Source organism: Mustela putorius, unplaced genomic scaffold (assembly GCF_011764305.1).
Source record: "Mustela putorius furo isolate JIRA1106 unplaced genomic scaffold, ASM1176430v1.1 tig00000129_pilon_pilon_pilon, whole genome shotgun sequence".
NCBI classification, from domain to species: Eukaryota; Metazoa; Chordata; class Mammalia; order Carnivora; family Mustelidae; genus Mustela; species Mustela putorius.
Window position 1 is genome coordinate 37242666 of NW_025421290.1, and position 20730 is coordinate 37263395.

A 20730-nucleotide genomic window follows, 5' to 3' on the forward strand; every position below is an offset into this window, starting at 1 on the left:
AGAGAATAAAGAAATACACACGTGCAGGTGCGCACACTAACACATGTGCCATAAGCAAACAAGGTCAAGACTAGTTATGTGTGCAGGTGGGCTCTCCCCTCCCCACTCACAATTTCTACTTTAAGATGACCAGCAGTGAGTAAGTCTGGGGATAGGGCTGGAAGAAGGGAATTGGACTAGGGGAGAAAGGTGACGGAGCGAGGTGAGGGATTGGCCCCATACTTCCCGAGTACACACAACTAATCCTAATATAAAAGGTACTCCTACTCTGTTTAGATCTTTTTTTCTCTGGAAATCACCCGTGATAGTTTGTTTTTCACTGCTTCTTTACTCCCCAGACTATCCATTTAAGAATGATAGAAAAAAGAAAGGAAATGAAGCCAAAATGTGTTAATTTTACTGTGGTGCCTTGAATTGAAGAATCGGGAGTAGGGTCGGGGTAGGGAGGTTGAAAAGAGAAGAGGTTCAGTCTTTTAGATAAAATGACATGTGTCGTTGAACTGTTCGTGTGTGTGTGTCTCACACATGTTAAAAGGCCACCATAACATTGACCCTGGAACCAGGACTAGTGCTTGCTTAACGGACCAGTCATATCAGCCATTTTCCAGGGTTGGTTGGATATATGACAAAACTAAATGAGGACCTGTTAAATTTTTTAAGAATGGGTCTAGTGTGTGTTACATTCTTTATATCTGGAAGTTCATTATATATGCACATCTCTATGTGCACAAACCCTTTCCTCTCACTTTAGAAAATTACTGGTCTCTAAGATGAACTGCTCACCCTTTTAGGAAGTCAATAACACTAATTAATTCATCATCTTTCGTGGATTCTTTGCCACTATAGTGCGGTTAGAAACAAGTAGAAAGCTCTATCTACAAGGAGCATGAAGATAAAGACCTTCCGTGAAACAAACACACTTGATAAAAACAAAAAGAGTCAGTCAGATGACGGGAACAGAGATGGTATTAGGACATTTGGGGTGAATATAGTAACAGTGACACTCCCTCCTCTCTTTCCCTTTCTCCAACCTTAACCAATACTGAACAGTGAACTCCAAGAACCCATAAAAAGGGCCATCTTCCTTCAGGTACAAAAGTCCCTTTGGAGGAGGAGACAGTGGCTTTGATTGCTTATCCGATGATCTCTTTCCCTAGATTGCAAAGGCACCCTGGCCATTGGGTGTGTGACGTTATGGACTTTTACCAAGGGCTCTTAGTCCCAGAGTTTTTCCTGCCTCAAAGTGTGTCATTACATCAGGGCTTATTCTCTGAGCTAGTCCTTCTCCAGTTTTCTGAGGATTTGAATCCATCATTGAGATAGCTGTATTCTCTGCTTAATTCTCTGTCTTCCTTCTGCAACTCCAAACACTCTCATTCCCACTCTCATATTCACCAAGTACATCTTTCAATTGAGCTTTGGGTGACCACAAACATTTAGGAGGGTAGAGGCTATTAGAGCAGTAATCACAGCCAAGTTCACATTTCCCCCAGCAGTATAGAGAAAGTGGCTCTGTTTAAAAGTTCCATTCATAGGGGCAGAAAGAATACTTGCAAGGTATTTGGCAACTTCCAATGCCACTACCATAGTTTGGAATGCTAAAAATTGGTGTTTGGCAGAACATTCTTTAACAGTCTAGAGTAAAGGTTAAAAGACATACCAGCCACAGAAATAAAGCGGACTTTCTAAATTTGTCTACTTTTGATTCAAGACCAAACTAGATATGTCAATTATGATCCATGCACTAGGCATTTCCTCAGGTTCTGTTGGCCTTTTATTGCTTTCTGGGTGTGACAGGTTCATGACACCTAGTTAACACATTGGGCAGGAAATCCTAAACCTCCTGGTAGCTAACATAGGATAAACCACAGGTATACCTACCTCTCTAAACCTCAGTCAATAAACACATTTGTAAAAATATTCCACAAAATGAAGACTGATCTGCAGGTTCCAGTGGAAAAATCCAACTACAAAGGTATGTGTTCTTGTGCCTTCCTCATGGCTCTACCCTATTTAATATTTTCATGGTGAGCACAGAAGGGGAGGCTCATGTCTAATTCTGTCTTTTGATGCCCTGTAGGAGCTCAGGATGTGCAACTATCTTTATAAGCAACCTTCACAAGCACACTTGTTTAAAAAATATTCAACTGGGACTCTGGTTAGAGCATGCTTAGCTATTGAGGACTAAGAAAGACAAAGTGGGGATTAATACAAAATATATTAGGTAGCTAAAAGAAAGAGGTGATTGGACACCTAGCTATCTGAAGACTGCCTTTATTTTGAGAAGTGCGTAAGATCTGTAGGACAATATACCTTCAAGTGATGATTCAAATGGCATAAAATCACCAAATTCACAAATGACAAGATCTGATCTTTGTATGTTTTCTGATCTCTGTATGGTTCTGTATATCACACAGGGCTTTAAAAATATATATATATATATATATATGGAACCAAGCAACATATATAGAAACTAACTTTAGCTATAAATCAATTCCTGGCTTACTGATTACTTTTTAAGAAAATTTTCTGATAAGGGTGTGTATAAGCTGTAGGAGGTGACTGAAAACCTTCCTGTAGCAGAAGAGAAGACTAGACATAATAAAGCAATGTATTGACCTGGCCTTTCCCAACCTCAGGCACCTCCAACAGCCACACCTAGCCCCCACCACAACATCCTTGGTACCTGCTCAACCAAACTCACTCAACTGCTAATACTCCCAGCTCTGGAGAGCCATGACTAGCGCTACACTCTGTGGTTGCTCCTTTCAGGGTATGTCTTTAACTCTTACCAGACAATACAAGACCTGCCGGAAGATTTAAACATCTGCACAAAGATGATGAGGACTTCTATCCCGATTTACTCTAGCGATACGGGACTCTACTTCTTAGCAAATGTAGTTCTATGTTGGGCTGTGTGGGATCCCCTGTTGGGCCAAGAACAAGTATGGGTCCTTTCTTGGTTCTTCAGGGCAAATGATGAGCAACTACAAAGAATTACTTTCATATGGGAAGTACTGAAAATGCTGACCAACCCAACACAGATGACTGATGCCACAGTGATAATAAGTTGTCCTTTCCAAAAGCTGTGGGAATCTGGACTCTGTGCATGTGTATTCAGAAGTTACCCTGCAATGTGGCCAAGGACTGTGCAGATACCAGATGGTTTAGCAGGCCCCGGACTAGAAGTGCCCAGTGAGCATTGGGAATGTGCTGATGCAAGCTTATGAATATGAAATTTCCATAATCCTTAATAACCTCCTTAGGACCAGTCAAGATTGAAACAAATTGTAGTACACATTCTAGTATGTGCTCCTGTGATTTAAAAAAAAAAAAAAAAAAAAAAAAATTCCCTGGGGCACCTGGCTAGCTCAGTCAGTGGAGCATGCGACTCTTGATCTCAGGGTTATGAGTTCAGGCCCCACACTGGGTGTGGAGCCTACAGATTAATTAACTAATTAGCTAATTGATTAATTTTAAAATGAAAAAGCAAACAAACAAAAATAAATTCCCTAACACTGTAATGTTTCCCTTCACAGAAATTCTGGAGTTTGTTCCCTAGTTTGGGGAGACAGTTCACAGAAGAGCAGCATTAATATTACTTTGCAAACCAATTTCTTTTTAAAGTTTGAATGAGGGAAAGCATTCAGGAAAAGGTAGTTTGTTGAAAACAGAAATGATCCTAAGAAAATCAATACTGTATCTAAGAGCCTTGGCTTGGCAGATTTTACTGGACTGTTTTAATACAAAAATCTTGTTTGTCTTCTCCAGTCATCCTAACCTGGCTCATCTTCCCCCATTCCAGCACTAGGGGAGAAAGAAACCCCTTTCTTTATTAAGGACTCTTCCTTACAAAGGCCTGCTTCCATTTTGTCAACTACCATGAGAAAGAATTTCGGAATTCTAGAACTTCCAGAATTCAGACCAAGGGCAACTGAACTACGCCTATGAATGAATCCATTGTTAACCCAATTGTTAATTGTTAATTCCATTGTTAATTGTTAATTCCCATTGTTAATTCCAAATGGGAATGGGGATCCCCAGCCACTCACAGCTGACTGGCTTACAAGGATAGGCTTGCTGTATTTAATTCCATTACATACAGTATGGAGATATGTAAGTACACACACATATGTATATACGTGTATGTATAAACATATAATTATATAATGATTATTTGTTAAGTATCTGTTATGTGCAAAGAAGGAGAGGACAGGGACAAGAGAATATATAAGAGAATATGAGAGTAAGACTGGAGATACAAAGATTAATTAAAAAGACAAGAGCTGTGCGGATCCTGGTTGGCTCAGTCAGAGGAGTCAGCAACTCTTGATCTCGGGGTTGTAAGTTCAAGCCCCACATTGGGTGTAGAGATTACTTAAAAATAAATAAATAAAACTTACAAAAAAAAAAAAAAGACAACAGCTGAAAAACCATTTGGCAATAAATCTATCAAAACTGAATACACAGGGTGCCTGGGTGGCTCAGTGGGTGAAAGCCTCTGCTTTTGGCTTAGGTCATGATCCCAGGGTCCTGGGATCGAGCTCTGCATCAGGCTCTCTGCTCAGCATGGAGCCTGCTTCCTCCTCTCTCTCTGCCTGTCTCTCTGCCAATTTGTGATCTCTGTCAAATAAATAAATAAAACCTTTAAAAATAAAAATAAGAATAAAAACAAAAAGCAAAGCAAAACAAAACAAAACTGCATACACACCCACTCTATGACCCATCAATCCAACCTCTACGTATGTGTATATATAGTCACTAAAAGAACGTACGAGAATGTTCAAACAGCTCCACTATTTGTAATAGCCACAAACTGGACACAACCTGATGTCCATCAACAGTATAATGAACACATTAATTGTGGGTTATTTATACAATAGAATATATGTCTCAGTGGTGAACAGTTGATACATACAACAAATTGGATGGATCTCATAGACACAACAATAAGCCGAAGAAGCCAGGCTAAAGGAGTATGTGCTATGTTTCCATTGGCACAAAGTTTAAAAACAGGCAAAACTATTCCATGTTGTCAGATAGAAGGAGGGTGAGTGGTTACCCTGGGAGGAAAGGACAAGGGACTAAGTTGGGGCAGGTACAAGAATGGCTTCTGGGGTGTGATAACGTACTGCTTCTGCATCTGGACCCTGGTTGTTCAGAGCTGTTACTTTGTGAACATTCATCAAGCTAGAACTTGGACTTCATGTACTTCTATTGAAAAGATTTTATTTTTTTACTTTTTAAAATAAAAATAGCATATATCTAAGTATATAACATGATGTTTGATATACATATACATAGTGAAATGATAACTAGTTTCAAGCTAATTAACAAATTCATCTCCTACATAGCTACCATTTTTTAATGTGTGGTGAAAGCACATGCAATCTATTGGCTCAGCAAATTTCCAGTAAACAATACAGTATTATTAAGTATGCTGGACACTAGATCTGTAAACTTATTCATCTTTCATAACTGAAATTTTGTATCCTTTGATCAATACCTCTCCCTTTCTCCCATCTTCCCACTCCTGATAACCATGGTTCTACTCTCTACCTCAATATATTTGAACTAAAAGATTCCACTTAGAAGTGAGATCATGAGGCATTTGTCTTTCTTTGTCTGGTTTATTTCACTTAGCATAATGTCCCTCAGTTTCACATACGTTGTTGCAAAAGAAAAATCTTCTTTAGGTCTGCATAATATTCCAGTGTGTGTGTGTGTGTGTGTGTGTGTGTGTGTATGCCAGAATTTCTTCATCTACTCATCTATTGATGGACACTTAGGTTGTTCCCATATCTTGGCTATTGTGAATAATGCTGCAATAAAATGGGAGTGCAGCTATCTCTTCAAGATACTGATTTCATTTGCTTTTTGTACATGCCCTGAAGAGGGACTGCTGATCATATCACAGCTCTATTTTAAATTTTTGAGGAATCTCCATGCAGTTTTCAATAATGGCTGTACTAATTTACATTCCCACCAAGAGCGTACAAGTGTTCCCTTTTCTCCACATCTGCACCAGTACTTACTGTCTTCTTTCTCATAACCGCCTTCCTAACAGATGTGGGTATACTTCACTGTGGCTTTATTCACATTTCCTTGATGATTAGTGATGTTGAGAAATATTTTCATACATCTGTTGGCCATTTGCATGTTTTCTTTGAAAAAATGTCTTTTAAATTCCCTTGTCCAGTTTTTAATCAAGTTGGGTTTTTTGTTTTTTTTTTTGCTACTGAGTTGTATGAGTTTTTCATACATTTGAAATATTAACCCCTTATTAGATATATGATTTGTGGGGTGCCTGGTTGGCTCAATCAGTAGAGCATGTGACTCTCAGTCTCAGGGTCATGGGTTCAAGCCCCATGTTGGACATGGAACCTACTTAAGAAAATAGACATATGATCTATAAATTTTTTCTTTCAGACTATAGGTTGCCTTTTCATTTCATTGATTATTTCCTTTGCTGGGCAGATACAAGTTAGTTTGATGTAGTCCCACTTGCTTATTATTGCCCTTGTTGCCTGAGCTTTAGATGTTGTGTCCAAAAAGTCATTACCAAGGCCAACGTCAAGGAAATTTTTCCCTATATTTTCTTTTAGAAGTTTTATGGTTTCAGGTCTTATATTTAAGTCTTTAATCTATCTTGAGTTTATTTTTGTAGATGGTGTAAGATGAGGGTCTAATTTCATTTTTTGCATGTGGATATCCAGTTTTTCCAACACGATTTGTTGAAGAAACTATCCTTTCTCCATTGTGGCCTTGTCAAAAATTAGTCAACCATAAAACCTGGGTTTATTTCTGGGCTCTCCAGTCTGTTCCAACGGTCTATGTGTCTGGTGTTATGCCAGTACCACATTGTCTGGACTACTATAGTTTTGTAGTATAATTTGAAATCAGGCAGTATGTTGCCTCCAACTTAGTTCTTCTTTCTTAAAATTGTTTCAGCTATTCAGGGCCTTTTGTGATTCTATAAAATTTTTAGAATTGTTTTTCTATTTCTGTGAAAAATGCCACTGGAATTTTGATAGGGATTGCATTGAATGTTTGTATCACTTTGGGTGGTACAGGCATTTTAACAATATAAAAAATCTATCAACCTCGGATATCTTTCCATTTATCTATGACTTCAGTTTCTTTCATCATTTTAAGTTTTCATTGTACAGATCTTTTACTGCCTTGGTTAAATTTGTTCCTAAGTATTTTATTCTTTTTAAAAAATTATGTTCAGTTAGCCAACATATATAGTACATCATTAGTTTTTGATGTAGTGTTCAGTGATTCATTAGTTGTGTTTAACACCCAGTGCTCATCACAACACATGCCCTGCTTAATACCCATCTAAGTATTTTACTCTTGATGCCATCATAAATAGAATTATTTTCTTGATTTCCTTTGTAGATCGCTGTTGGTATAAAGAAATACAACTGGTTTTTGTATGCTGATTTTATATTCTTTAATTTTACTGAATTTATTAGTTTTAGCCATTTTTGATGGGGTGTTCAGGGTTTTCTATATATAGGATCATGTCATCTGCAAATAAAAACAGTTTTGATTTTTCCTTTCTGACCCAGATGCTTTTTATTTCTTTTTCTTGTTTGATTGCTCCTGCTCATACGTTCAGTGTTGTGTTGAATAAAAATGGCAAGAGTGGGCATCCTTGCCTTATACTGGAACTTAGAGGAAATGCTTTCAGTTTTCCCCATTGCTTATGATGTCAACTATGGACTTTTCATAAATGGTCTTTATTATGTTAAGAAAAATATCCTTCTATATCTGTTGTGTTGAGAGTTTGTATCACAACTGGATGCTGAATTTTCCAAAAGTTTTTTTTTGTTGTTGTTTTTACCTACTGAAGTGACCATGTGGTTTTTATCTTTCATTCTATTAATGTGGTATATCACATCATTTGATTTCCATATGTTAAAAAAAAAATCTTGCATCCCAGGGATAAATCTCACTTGGTCATGTGTATAATCTTTTTCAGGTGTTGTTAAATTTAGTTTCCTAGAATTTTATTGAGGATTTTGCATCTATATTCATCAGAGATAATGCTTTCTAGTGCTCTTGTCTTGTAGTGTCTTTGTCTGGCTTTGGTAGCAGAGTGATGGTAGCCTCATAAAATGAGTTTGGTAGTATTCCCTCTACTTCTATTTTCTAGAAGAGTTTAAGAAGGATTAGTATTCATTCTTCTTTGAATGTTTGGTAAAATTCAACCATGAAGCCACCTAGCCCTGGGTTTTTCTTTGTTGGGAGTAGGAATGTGTATTCTGCTTCTGGCAGAAAAGTTCTGTATATGTCTGTTGGGTCCATTTGGTCAATAGTGCTGTTCAAGTCCATTGTTCCATTCCTGATTTTCCGTCTTGATACTCTATGCATTATTGAAAGTGGGGTATTGAAGTTTTATTATTATTGTACTGCTGTCAGTTTCTCTTTTCAGATCTGTCAATATTTGTTTTTATACACTTAGGTGCTCTCATGTTGAGTATATATATATATATATATATATATATATATTTACAATTATTACACCTTTCTGATGAAATGATCCTTTTATCATTATGCAATGGCCTTCTTTCTCTCTGTAGACAATTTCTGACTTAAAGTATACTTTGTTTGATACAAGTACAACCACTCCTGCATAATTTGATTACCGCTGAGTGGAATATCCTTTCTATTCCCTCACTTTCAGCTTATGTGTGTCTTTAGATCTAAAGTAAGTTTATTATAAACAGTATACAGTTGGATATTGGTTTTTTGTCTATTCAAACATTCTGTATCTTTTTATTGAGGAGTTTAGTCCATTTCCATTCGAAGTAATTATTGATATGGAAGGATTTACTATTGCTATTTTTTTAAAGATTTTATTTATTTTATTTGACAGACAGAGATTACAAGTAGGCAGAGAGGCAGGCAGAGAGAGAGAGAGAGAGAGGAGGAAGCAGGCTCCCTGCTGAGCAGGGAGCCCGATGCGGGACTTGATTCTAGGACCCTGAGATCATGACCTGAGCCGAAGGCAGCGGCTTAACCCACTGAGCCACCCAGGCGCCCCTACTATTGCTATTTTTAATATTTTGTTTATTTGACAGAGAGATCACAAGCAGGCAAAGAGGCAGGCAGAGGGAGGGGGAGGGAAGCAGACTCCCTACTGAGCAGAGAGCCTGATGCGGGGCTCAATCTCAGGATCCTGAGATCATGACCTGAGCCAAAGGCGGAGGCTTAACCCACTGAGCCACCCAGGCACCCCTACTATTGCTATTTTTTAAACAATTTGGTTTGCCTTATAGTTCTTTTGTCCCTCTTTCTCTCATGCTGCCTTCCTTTTAAAACAAGATAGTTTATTGTTATTATTATCATCATTATTATTGACAGGTTTTAATTCCTTTCTCTCTTTCATAACTTCTATAGTTAAATTACTCTGTGGTTTCCAAGGGGCTTTTTATCTTTTTCTGTATGTATGTCCTATTTCAATAAAAATATAATCCCTTCACTCCAGATTATAACAGAATACAAGGAAAAGTGAGTACAGTGATAATTTTAAGGTAGACCTTAAAGAGTATCATTGCCAAGTTTTTGTGTTAATCAGGGCATTTTCAGCTGCAAGTAACAACAAAACCAATCTAACTGATTTAATCTAGAATATCTGAAAGTGGACTTCACATACCATGAAGTTCAGAGGTAGGGCAATAACAAGATTAGCTAATCCATGCTCTGACAAAATCATAAAGGACCCAGGTTCTTCCTATCTTGTGTTCATCCATCCTTGGGCTAGCTCCCTTTATGTTTATAAGATAGTTGCTATGATTCTGGAAATCATACCCACACAGATAATGTCCAGCAGAATTGTTCCTTCCATAATATTAAAATATTTATTTCAGTCTTTATTTTTAAAAAAAAGCCTTTCCTAGAATGCAAACATTGCCTCATTATTCATTGGCCAGAATCATATCACATGACTACTCCTGCACCAATCACTGCAAAGGGCACTGGAACCACTATGGATGGCTTCAACTAATCAGGGTTTACAGGAGTCAAATGAGGCATGATAACTGAAACTAGACCAGGGTTCTCCCAGCAGGAGGGAAGAGGAAAGACTACTGGGTAGGCAGCAAACAGAGGCACAAAGTGCAACGGAGGTTTGGATGATGAGAGAACTATCTGGTTGAGAGACCAAATAATAGTTTCATGAAGAAGGTGACATTAGGGAGAGGACCTGAAGGATACAAGGACTTTTAAAGGTAGAGATAAGTCCTAGGGAATAATTTCAGACTAGGTGGCAAAGCTATGAAAGTCTGAGGGGTGTTTGAGGCACAGCAAATAATTCAGTTGGGTCTGTTTAGGAAATTTGTGGGAGATACTGTAGAAGGGTCTTGGTCATCTAACTGAGCAGTGGGAACTTAATATGAGGTAATGAAGAGTTACTGAAAGTTTCTTTGAAGGAATGTGACAAGATTAGAATCTCAACAGTGGTGTTACAAAGTTCTGTCTTATTATAACGTATTGGTTTTACATTATTGTATAACAAATTATCTCAAATTGTAGTGCCTTAAAATAACAAACTTTGCATACTGTCCAGAGCAATCTACAGACTCAATGTGATCCCTACCAAAATACCAACATTTTTTCATGGAATTAGAACAAATAATCTTAGAATTTGTACAGAACCACAAGACTCCAAATAGCCAATGCACTCCTGAGAAAAAAGCACAAAAATGGAGGTATCACAATCTCAGATTTCAAGATATACTTCAAAGTTGTAGTAATCAAAACAGTATGGCACTGGCACTGGCACAAAACAAAACAAAAACAACAAAACAGATGCAAAGATCAGTGGAACAGAACAGAGCACCCAGAAATAAACCTACATAATGTGGTCAACTAATCTATGACAAAGGAGGCAAACATATACTTTAAGGAAAAGACAGTCTCTTCAACAAATGGTGTTGGAAAATTGGACAGCTACATGAAAAAGAATGAAACTGGACCACTTTCTTATACCACACACAAAAACTAAACTCAAAATAGATTAAAGGCTTAAATGTAAGACCTGAAGCCATAAAACTCCTAGAAGAAAACAAAGGCAGCAATTTTCTTTGACATTGGCCTTAGCAACATTTTTCTAGATATTTGTCTCCTTGAGCCAAGGAAACAGAAGCAAACATAAACTATGAGCCTGCGCCAAAATAAAAAGCTTTTGCACAGGGAAGGAAACCATCAACAAAATGAAAAAGCAACCTATTAAAGGGGAGAAGATATTCACAAACAACCTTTTATTATCTCACAGTGTCTGTGGGTCAAGAATTTGGAAAGATTTACCTGGACAGTTGTGTCTCATGCTCTCTCTTCAGGCTGCAGTCAAAACGTTTTCTGGAATTGTAGTCATTTGAAGGTTTGACTGGGGCTGGAGGGCCCACTTCTGTGGTGACTCACTCACCGGCTATCGGCAGGAGGCTTGAGTTCCTTGTCACATGGGCCTCTCCTTAAGGCTGCTTGAGGTCTTCACAACATGGCAGCTGGCTTCCCCCAGACTGAATGATCCTAGAAGGTGGGGAAAGAGGAAGGAACTGCAAAGTTTTTATGACTCACCTTCAAACGCTATCAAGTTTCAGGTAAAATATTTCTTCTGTCATGTTCTGCTCATTATAATAGAGTCACTACTTAGAGACTACACCCAAGGAATGGCAAATGAAGCTTCACTCTCTGAAGGGAGGAATAGCAAAGAATTTAGTGGACATATTTTAAAACCACCACAGGGAGGTACTGATTTCCTGCTCTTGACTTGACTGGCACCAGTAGTAGAACCAGAGAAGATAGATATATCAGCAAAGATGGCCAAGTCCAAACAATGCAGGTGTTATAGGGCTAAGAAATTTCACCCCTGCTTCCTCTTTGCCCTCCTGAAACCCTATCTGGTTGGTGACAGTGGCCAGACTCTGGCCAAAATGGACTCTGACTAGTAAGTGATTTTGGTTTCAGATGACAGCATTGGGAAAGGAGCCTGAATCTTTACCCAACAAAATAGTTTTTCTAGTCTGCCACCCGCTTTGATATACTTGTTTCTTTATATATATATATACATATATATACATATATATACATATATGTATATATATATATACTTATTTCTAACACACGCATAGATAATGTTCTCTCCCTAATTTTCAGGACACTCTCAAGCATTTGAGTGGCACCACATGTTACTTTGCCCAAATGAGAACTGTGGAAACACCCAATAGTAGTTGGTATAAAATAATGGGCAAAGTATAGCATAGGGAATAGTACAGAGTAGTATCATTTAGTATAGAATGGTGTAGTGTGGTATGGCATGTTATAGAATAGAACAATGCGTGTGCACTCATAGTCTAAACATTTGGCTTCTCATAACTCCAGTGTGAGCTCCTCTGACCCCCGTCCAGCCAGATTTCTAGTTTGGATTCAGATTATTCAGATTATTAGCCAAAAGACAAAGCTATTTTTTGTCTGGCTTGGGATGGAAAATCAGATGGGAACTTCCAGATGGACCACAACTGGTTCCTCAACCTAGGATGGTTTAGGGGAAAGGAAATGAAAGGAAGTTTCTCTGAAACAGTGGTTCTCAAAGTGTGCTCCCTAGACAAACAGCAACAGCACCACCTAGAAACCTGTGAGGATCACACATTCTCAGACCCATTCCAGACCGGCTCAGTCAGAAAGTCTGGAGGTGGGGCCCAGCTGTTTTAACAAGGCTTTTAGGAGATTTTCATGTATGTTCAAATTTGAAAATCACTTCTTAGAAAAATCCTACACCCAACTCACTGCATTTAATTTAACGATCACTTGGTGTGAAAAATGAATAAAGGAAGCCTGATTTACAAATGGAGTCCATGGGGCATCTGGGTAGCTCAGTTGGTTGATCGTCTGACTCTTGATTCCAGCTCAGGTCATGACCTCAGGTTTGTGGGATCAAGCCCCGAAACAGGTTCTACATTCTCTCTCTCCCTCTCCCTCTGCCTCTGCCCCCTACCCCATGTACACACTTGCTCAGTCTCTCTCTCAGAAAAAAAAAAAGGAGTCAAGAAGCCATGAAAGGAGAGAGCTGCCACACTCTTATCACTCATTTCAACCAACATGACCGGCAGGAAGAAGGAAGTTTTCCACAGGCCTCAGTAACAGCAAACTGCCCACCACTTGCGGCTGAGAGAAACCACCATAACTTCAAACTTATTCTCCTCCAGTGAACTTATTGTCAAAACAGCCCTCCCCAGTCTCCTTCTAGAACCTAGTAAAGCTAGCCTCTCCTTTGTCTCTTTGGATGTGCCTCTGGTTCATCATAGTTTGCTTGTCCTGAATTATAAATCCCTTGCCATTCCCAAATAAACTTATCTTTGTTTAATTAAAACACCATTTATTTAAGGTTGACATTAGTAAAGTAGTTGGCTGGACACTTGCATTTATTCTTGTTCATGCACGAACACATAATCACAGAAACCCACACAGAGAGATCAGAACACACACAGCCCAATGATGCCAACAACCACTGAGTCGGCTGCAAGAGCCCAGGTTCCTTGACTCCAGAAAGTGGAAAATGTCTAGAGTTCTTTCAAGAAGAAGAGTAAGCCACTGGGTGGGCTCAGTGGGTTAAAGCCTCTGCCTTCAGTTCAGGTCATGATCCATGGTCTGGGATCGAGTCCCACATAGGGCTCTCTGCTCAGCGGGGAACCTGCTTCCTCCTCTCTCTCTGCCTGCCTCTCTGCCTACTTGTGATCTCTATCAGTCAAATAAATAAATAAAATCTTTAAAAAAAAGAAGAAGAGGAAGGAAGAGGAAGAGGATAAGGAGGATGAGGAGGAGAAAAAAAATTGTGTATTTTTTTAAATTTATTTTTTTTAATTATAAACATATAATGTATTATTAGCCCCAGGGGTATAGGTCTGTGAATCGCCAGGTTTACACACTTAAAATTGTGTATTTTTAAACTTGAGTCCGTAAGACATCAATTCTATCTATAGACAATCGCTGAATGCAAACACCAGTGATCTTCACAGTAGCCTTAAGAAAGTTAAACGTTTTAAATGATGTTATGCGGCACAAAACTCAACATCAGTGATGGCATTGTTCACAGCTCTAAAAGAATACACATCGCACCAGAGATGTGTCTGCTACTTCAGAACTTTCTCCCAGACTACAGATGGTACCCAACAAGGATGGCTTCCAATTTGTTGACAACAATGGTGAGAAAGTGATACGTATTCAGTAGAAATCCTACGTCAAACTTTGAATTTTGACCTTTTCCCGGGCCAGCAACACTTCCTCATGACGCCAGGCAGTGACAGCGAGCTGAAGCTCCTGCTCGCCACAGGATCATTTTCCACTTACGGCATTCTGTAACCACACCACCTTTCTGTTTTACTTTCAGTACAGTGTTCAGTAGATTAGGCGAGACATTTGGGGGCCCTGGGGGGGGGCTCAGTCAGTTGAGCGCCTGACTTTGATTTCAGCTCCGGTCATGATCTTCCAGGTTGGGAGATCGAGCCCCGCAAGGCGCTCCACGCTCAGTGGGGAGACTGCTTCTCTCGCTGTCCTTCTGCCCCTCTCCACCGCCACCCCCACTCTCTTTCTCTCAAATAAATAAATCTTAACAAAAATTACATGAGCTATCCAACACCTTGTTATAAAATAGGCTTTGTGTTACATGATTTTGCCCAGCTATAGGCTCATGGAACTGTTCTGAGCACGATCCAGGTAGGCTAGGCTGAGCTATGATGTTTGGTAGGTTGGGTGGATTAAATACATTTTCGGCTTACAATATTTTGAACTTATGAAGGGTTTATCGGGAGGTAACCCCATTGTGAGTTGACAGATATCTGTGGCTTGCTTTTTAACTTGTGCACACCATGAAGGGAATGTTGACTACGCTGCCTTCTTCCAGAAAACTCAGAGCCAAATTAGCAAGTGAACATCAATCAGCCTTTAGCCTAAGAGCCTCACGAGGCTGTCTTATTTTTCCGGCTTTTATTTCCTCTGCCTGGCATTCCTCCTTACTATCTACCTCACTGTACCATTCACATTTTTGTCAGATATTTCAAGCGCTTTCAGGAATGAGGCTGGCAATAAGAAAATAAATTCAAACTGTATGTGGGGGGCTGGGGGCATAGTTTCTTTCCTCAAGCAAACTGAAAACCTGAGGGGAGAGGCAGAGTGACAGCCGTGGGTCCAGCAGGGCCTTCCCCGCTGTACCACAGCCGACGTGGGGTAGGCACCGCAATCAGGATCAGCTTCTGAAAAAGCAGGAGCGGAGAGCGGGGGAAGGAGAGCGGGGGAAGGAAAGCGGTTCGTGGCAGAAAAACTCTTTGCACAAGTTGTTTCCTGAGGTTAGGAAAAGGACGGGGGGAGGGGGAGAGGAACTTGAGGTCTGGCTTCTCTGTCTTATGAGTTGGACCTCTTTCTGTCCTCCTCAGTCTTCTAATTTTAAGATGAAATCAGCATCCATGAAGGATTGACAAACCTGAGGCAGGCCACCCAGATCCCAGGCATCTCTCCCTTTCCGTGTAATAATGCACACACTACAGAGAAAGACCACCCTGATTCTACTCTGCTCAGAGATCCCGGGGAGACAGGCTGGCAGTTTGGGGACAGGAAATTATATAGACAATTAGGGGCAGCTGGTGCAGGCTCATTGCAAAAGTCAGGAAATACTCGCTGTTTTGATTTCCTATCTTGTGGGGTATTCTTCTTGGAGGGACTTCTTTCAGCTTCAAGGTGGGCTGGTGAGCAAGGAATTGGGGACCAGCCACAGCACAGGGGCTGTCTGGGGGGGCCCACGCCACCAGCCGGCAGTGCCTCCCAGGAAAATTTCCATAAACAGCTCCATCAGGACGGCAGTGTCAACCTTGACCAGTCACTTCTGAGCCCAGTTACATTCATAATGACACTTCTCCACCTGCCCCTTCCCCTCAGAACATGACAGATGAGGGGCTTCATGGAACAAGTCTCTGAGCTGCGATGGGAATCCGTCTCGCTTCATTGCAGGAAAAATATATATCCCTGAACAGCTGTGAGGGATTCTTTCATTATTCATCTGTAATCTTACCACTAGCCCTTGCTTCCTCTTTTTACAATAAAAAATGAAAACACATTAAACGGCATATTCTGACAATGATTGCTTTTAAACACCCAGGCTGGAATAAAGGAGGTAGTAGAGAGAATGTGAGAATAGAGGGTTTGTGGAGCCCTGGGCTGTGGAGACAGAGGAGAATGGCCCCTGCTGGGTAGAAGGACAGGGAAGTTTCCCAGGGTGGCCTCTCCTCCTGGTGACCACACAGGGTCAGCAAAAGACTTTATGCTTATGCCCCACTCAAAAGCTTTTTGTTTGGAGCAATTTACAACCATCCAGGATCATACCAGGGCTGCTATGTCTAGAGGAGAAGGTAAATTTTATCAAAGGCAGAAACAGCCAAGGGACAAATAAAGTGGAGACAGATACCCAAAAGCCATCCGCTCAGTGTTGTCCACATTACAGATTAGGTCTACTGAGAAGATTCAGACCCTTAGGAGGGCTCCTATGAGGGGCCTTACCCTCCAGAAACTCACCCTGAGGTCAGTGTAAACAGGCTCAGAGGCGATGGTGCAGGAAGGGTCAGGAATGGCTTGAGGCGACGCTGGAGCACAGCACAGTTGCCTGGCTAGACAGAGGGCCTGACCAGCTCACACATTGCAGATGTGGGTAAAACCATCTCATGAGGCAGTGGGTGGTGGTGGAATTTGGCCATCTGTCAACCGTCGGAAGACCTCCTCACCTACGAGCAGAGTACCTGACCAGTGTCTGAGTAGCCTTCCTATATATTCACTTGGTCAATTCAATCGGTTTAGTGCACAGCTGCTGCCTTAATTTCTATGTCACTTAATTAATTACCATAAACTCAGCAATCCTAAACAGCACACATTCATAATCTGTAGTTTCTGTAGGTTAGAAGGCTACACACAGCTTGGCTGAATTCTCTGCTTACGGGTCTCATAATCCAGGTGTTGGCTGGGGCCGTGGTCTCATCAGAGGCTTCAGTGAGAAAAGTGTTTTCAAGGTCCCACAGGTTTTCCTTGCACTTGCCAGACTGAGGGTATCAGATTCTTTTTTTTGTTTTTCTTTTTAAGATTTTATTTATTTGACAGAGAGAGAAAGAGCATAAGCAGGGGAATGGCAGTCAGAGGGAGAGGAAGAAGTAGGCTCCCTACTAAGCAAGGAGTCCGATGCAGGGCTCGATCCCAGGGCTGGAAGGCAAATGCTTAACCGACTGAGCTACCCGGTTCCCCTGGTTTCCAGTTCTTGCTGGAATCTACCCTCAGCTTCTAGAGAGTCCTTGTTCACAGTTCCTTGCCACGTGAGCTTCTCCAACTGGGTCACTTCCTTCCTAGCAGCCTGTTTCTTCAAAACAAGCAAAATGGAGAGGGAGAGGGGGAGAGAAATGGAGGCTGATAGGAAAATGGAGTCTCATATGATACGGTCATGGATGTGAGAGCTCCTCCCTTTTGCCATATTCTATGGGTTAGAAGGAAGTCACAGTCCAGAGGAGGGGATTACACAAAGAAGCAGACAGCAGGAGGTGGGGTTCATGGGAACATCTTGGAGCCTGCTTACCATATCTACTATGAGCCAGACTCGGTTTTAGGCACTAGGCATACAGCAGTGAACAACAAGTCACATCTTAAGAGGGAAGTGGTGAGGGGCAGGGAAGGAAGGGAGGGTGGGAGAGGGGAAATCGCCCCGTAAATCTTACACGTTAGATTAAAAGATATATCTACAAATCTCAATATCTGGACCTCGCTTGTATTCTGAATTTTTAATGTAAAAAGAAATTCTGATAATTATGAAACAATTGGAAATTTGAATATCAAGTGGATATTTCATGACATTAAGAAATTATTGTTAATTTTAACTGTAGATAATTGTATTTATGGTCTTTTAATAAAGAGCCCTTCGTTTTTAGAATTTCTTACTGAAATAGGAAAGAGAAAATGATATGTCTAGGCGCTTTTCGTTAAAAAACTATGGGAATAAGGGGTGACTTAATGGCTCGGTCATTTAAATGCCAACTCTTGATTTGGTTCAGGTCATGATCCCAGGGTTGTGAGATTGAGCCCTGTGCTGGGCTCTGCACTAGGCGTGGAGCCAGCTTAAGATTCTCTCCTCTCTCTGCCCCTTCCGGCCCACACCAACCCCCTACCCCACACCGTGCTCTCTCTCTCTCAAACAAACAAAAACTATAGGAGTGACAGAAGGTGGAGATATCAACGAGGTAGAATTTCCAGGGGTTGGTGGTTATGGGGTTGGGATGATGGTCATATGGGAGGGAGTTCATTAAGATATTCTGTCAACTTTTGTGGGTGCTCAAAATCCTGTATAACAAAAGCTTTAAAAATAAACATATTGGTATATACCCTTACCAGTAATCATAGAAAATAAAATAAAATAAAAGTAATCATAGAAATGCAAATGAAAATTATGTGATACCATTCTGTGTCTATCAAATTACCAATTTCTTTTCTTAGTGATGATATCCATTGCAAGTGAGAATGTGATAAAAACAGATATTCTGATACATTTGTGGAAGGAGGCGAGGGAGGAGTGGGATATAAGTTGGTATACTCTTCAGAAAGCATTTTGATAACACGTATCAAAAGCCTTAAAAAATGTTCATATCCTTTGATCCAATAATTCCATTTTTGGACATGTACTCTAAATTATAGGTGTCAAACTGAACAGTTTATGCACAAAGATATTATAGAACATATGAGACAATTCACCTTACCCAACTGGTCTTTGTCCTCAGCTTTGGGAGTTGATCCCTATGTCTTTGGAATGTCCTGCCTGATAAGAGTGTCTTTGCTTACGTGGAGGCCTTGGCCACAAGACAGTCTAACATTGTGATTTATGATGGGGGTTTTGGGCCATGTAGTATCCAGTCTATATCTAGAGGGGCTGGAGGTTAAGATCAGCTACACAGGTAGTCAACCATGGAGCTCCAATAAAAACTTTGGACAAAATAACAACTCCATGTCTGGAACTTTCCTGAAATCTCTTCCATGGCTGCTTTCATCTGTGTCTGTTAACTGTAACAAGCCATACCCATGAATAGCATTGCTAATAGTGAGTTCTTTGAGTCCCTTCTAATGAATTATCAAAATTCAGGACAGTCTTGGTAATTCCCAAACTTATAAGTGGTGTCATAAGTGAAGGTAGTCTTGTGAACTCTTCCTAACTTTGCAGTCAGTATCAGAAGTGAGGGCAGGGGCACCTAGGTGGCTCAGTCAGTTAAGCATCTGACTTTTGATTTCAGCTCAGGTCATGATCTCAGGGTTGGGAAATCGAGCCCCACAACAGGCTGAGCACTGGGTGTGGAACCTGTTTAAGATTTTCTCTCTCTCTTTCTCTCTCTCTCTCCCTCTTCGTCCTCTCCCTCTCTCCCTCCCCCTACTCTGACTCTCTCTCTCTCCATAAAAAAAAAAGCTTAAAAAGAAATGTGGGCAGTCTTGTGGATTGTGCTCCTTTAATTTGCATGAGTTATTTACAAAATTTTAAAAAATCCTGGGAAAAACAGAATAATAGTTCAATAATAGCACTATATTTCACGTATGTAATATTATGCAGACATTAAATATAGCACTTACGAAGAATTTATATATTAATAGGGGGAGGCTATATAACATGTCCAAAGCAAAATATTTGATGTATAGTATTTCTACTATATGTATGTCAATATTGGAATACATGTAGAATAATGTCTACATGAATGATGTAGACAATGGGTAGCTTTTTTGGAGTGCTAGGATTCTCTACATCTCTTAGCTTTTCAAATGGTCTACAGTATGCCCATATGTATAACTTCCTTTGATAATCAGAAATGTGTGCATTTGGTTTATAAATTTTAGCCATATCAGCAACAGTTCCATAGCCTAATAAAGATACCTCTTGATGGGACCATTCTCAAAAGCTCAAACTTACGTGACTAAAGATGTCACCAAAAGGAAAGGGAGAGGCAATGCCAGGACGTCTAAGCAGCTGCAGGCATTCTGACAAGCACAAATACAGAGTGTGGAAAGAAGAAACACAGAACCAATGACCTCCAGAGCAAGGACCAAGAAGCGCAGAGAACAGTGACAGGTGGTGCTGGGGAAGAGAAGCTCATGACAGCGGTTCATGTGAGTCTCCAACAGTTCATATGATCTGGCAAACCCTTGCAATCACTTCCAGGTTAGTACTAACTAACTAAGGCTTCAGCTCTTGAGCAAGGCAAAGGGGTCTTGAACTGACAAAGTGTTCAAGGCACTTCCCTAAATAATGCACATGTTCTCATGGAATTCTGTTCTCCAAAATCCTGGCAGAGTGGAATGTGAACGAAAACTAATAAATAAGATGGGTTTGGGTTTAAAGAGTGTCAGAAGGCTGAAGCCAGCAATGAGGTGAAATTTGCAAGAAGAAGAGCCAAAAGCATAAAAAATGGCTTCTGTTTTTTAAAGTTAAGTTTAGGGCCAGTTGGAAAACAAAGATTACAGGAGCCACTGTTTAGGAATGGTGGTGATTTTTATCAGAAGGAAGGCAGAACCTCTATACCCCTAATTTGCTTCCATCTTTTCTGTCAAATAACATCTTCTGCCATGAGATGGGTAACACAAATGTTGATAAGAGAGAATTAAAGCCCCGAGTGAAGAGATTATAAAAAGTGCACCTGTTCCCTAGCTACTCTAATGAATTAA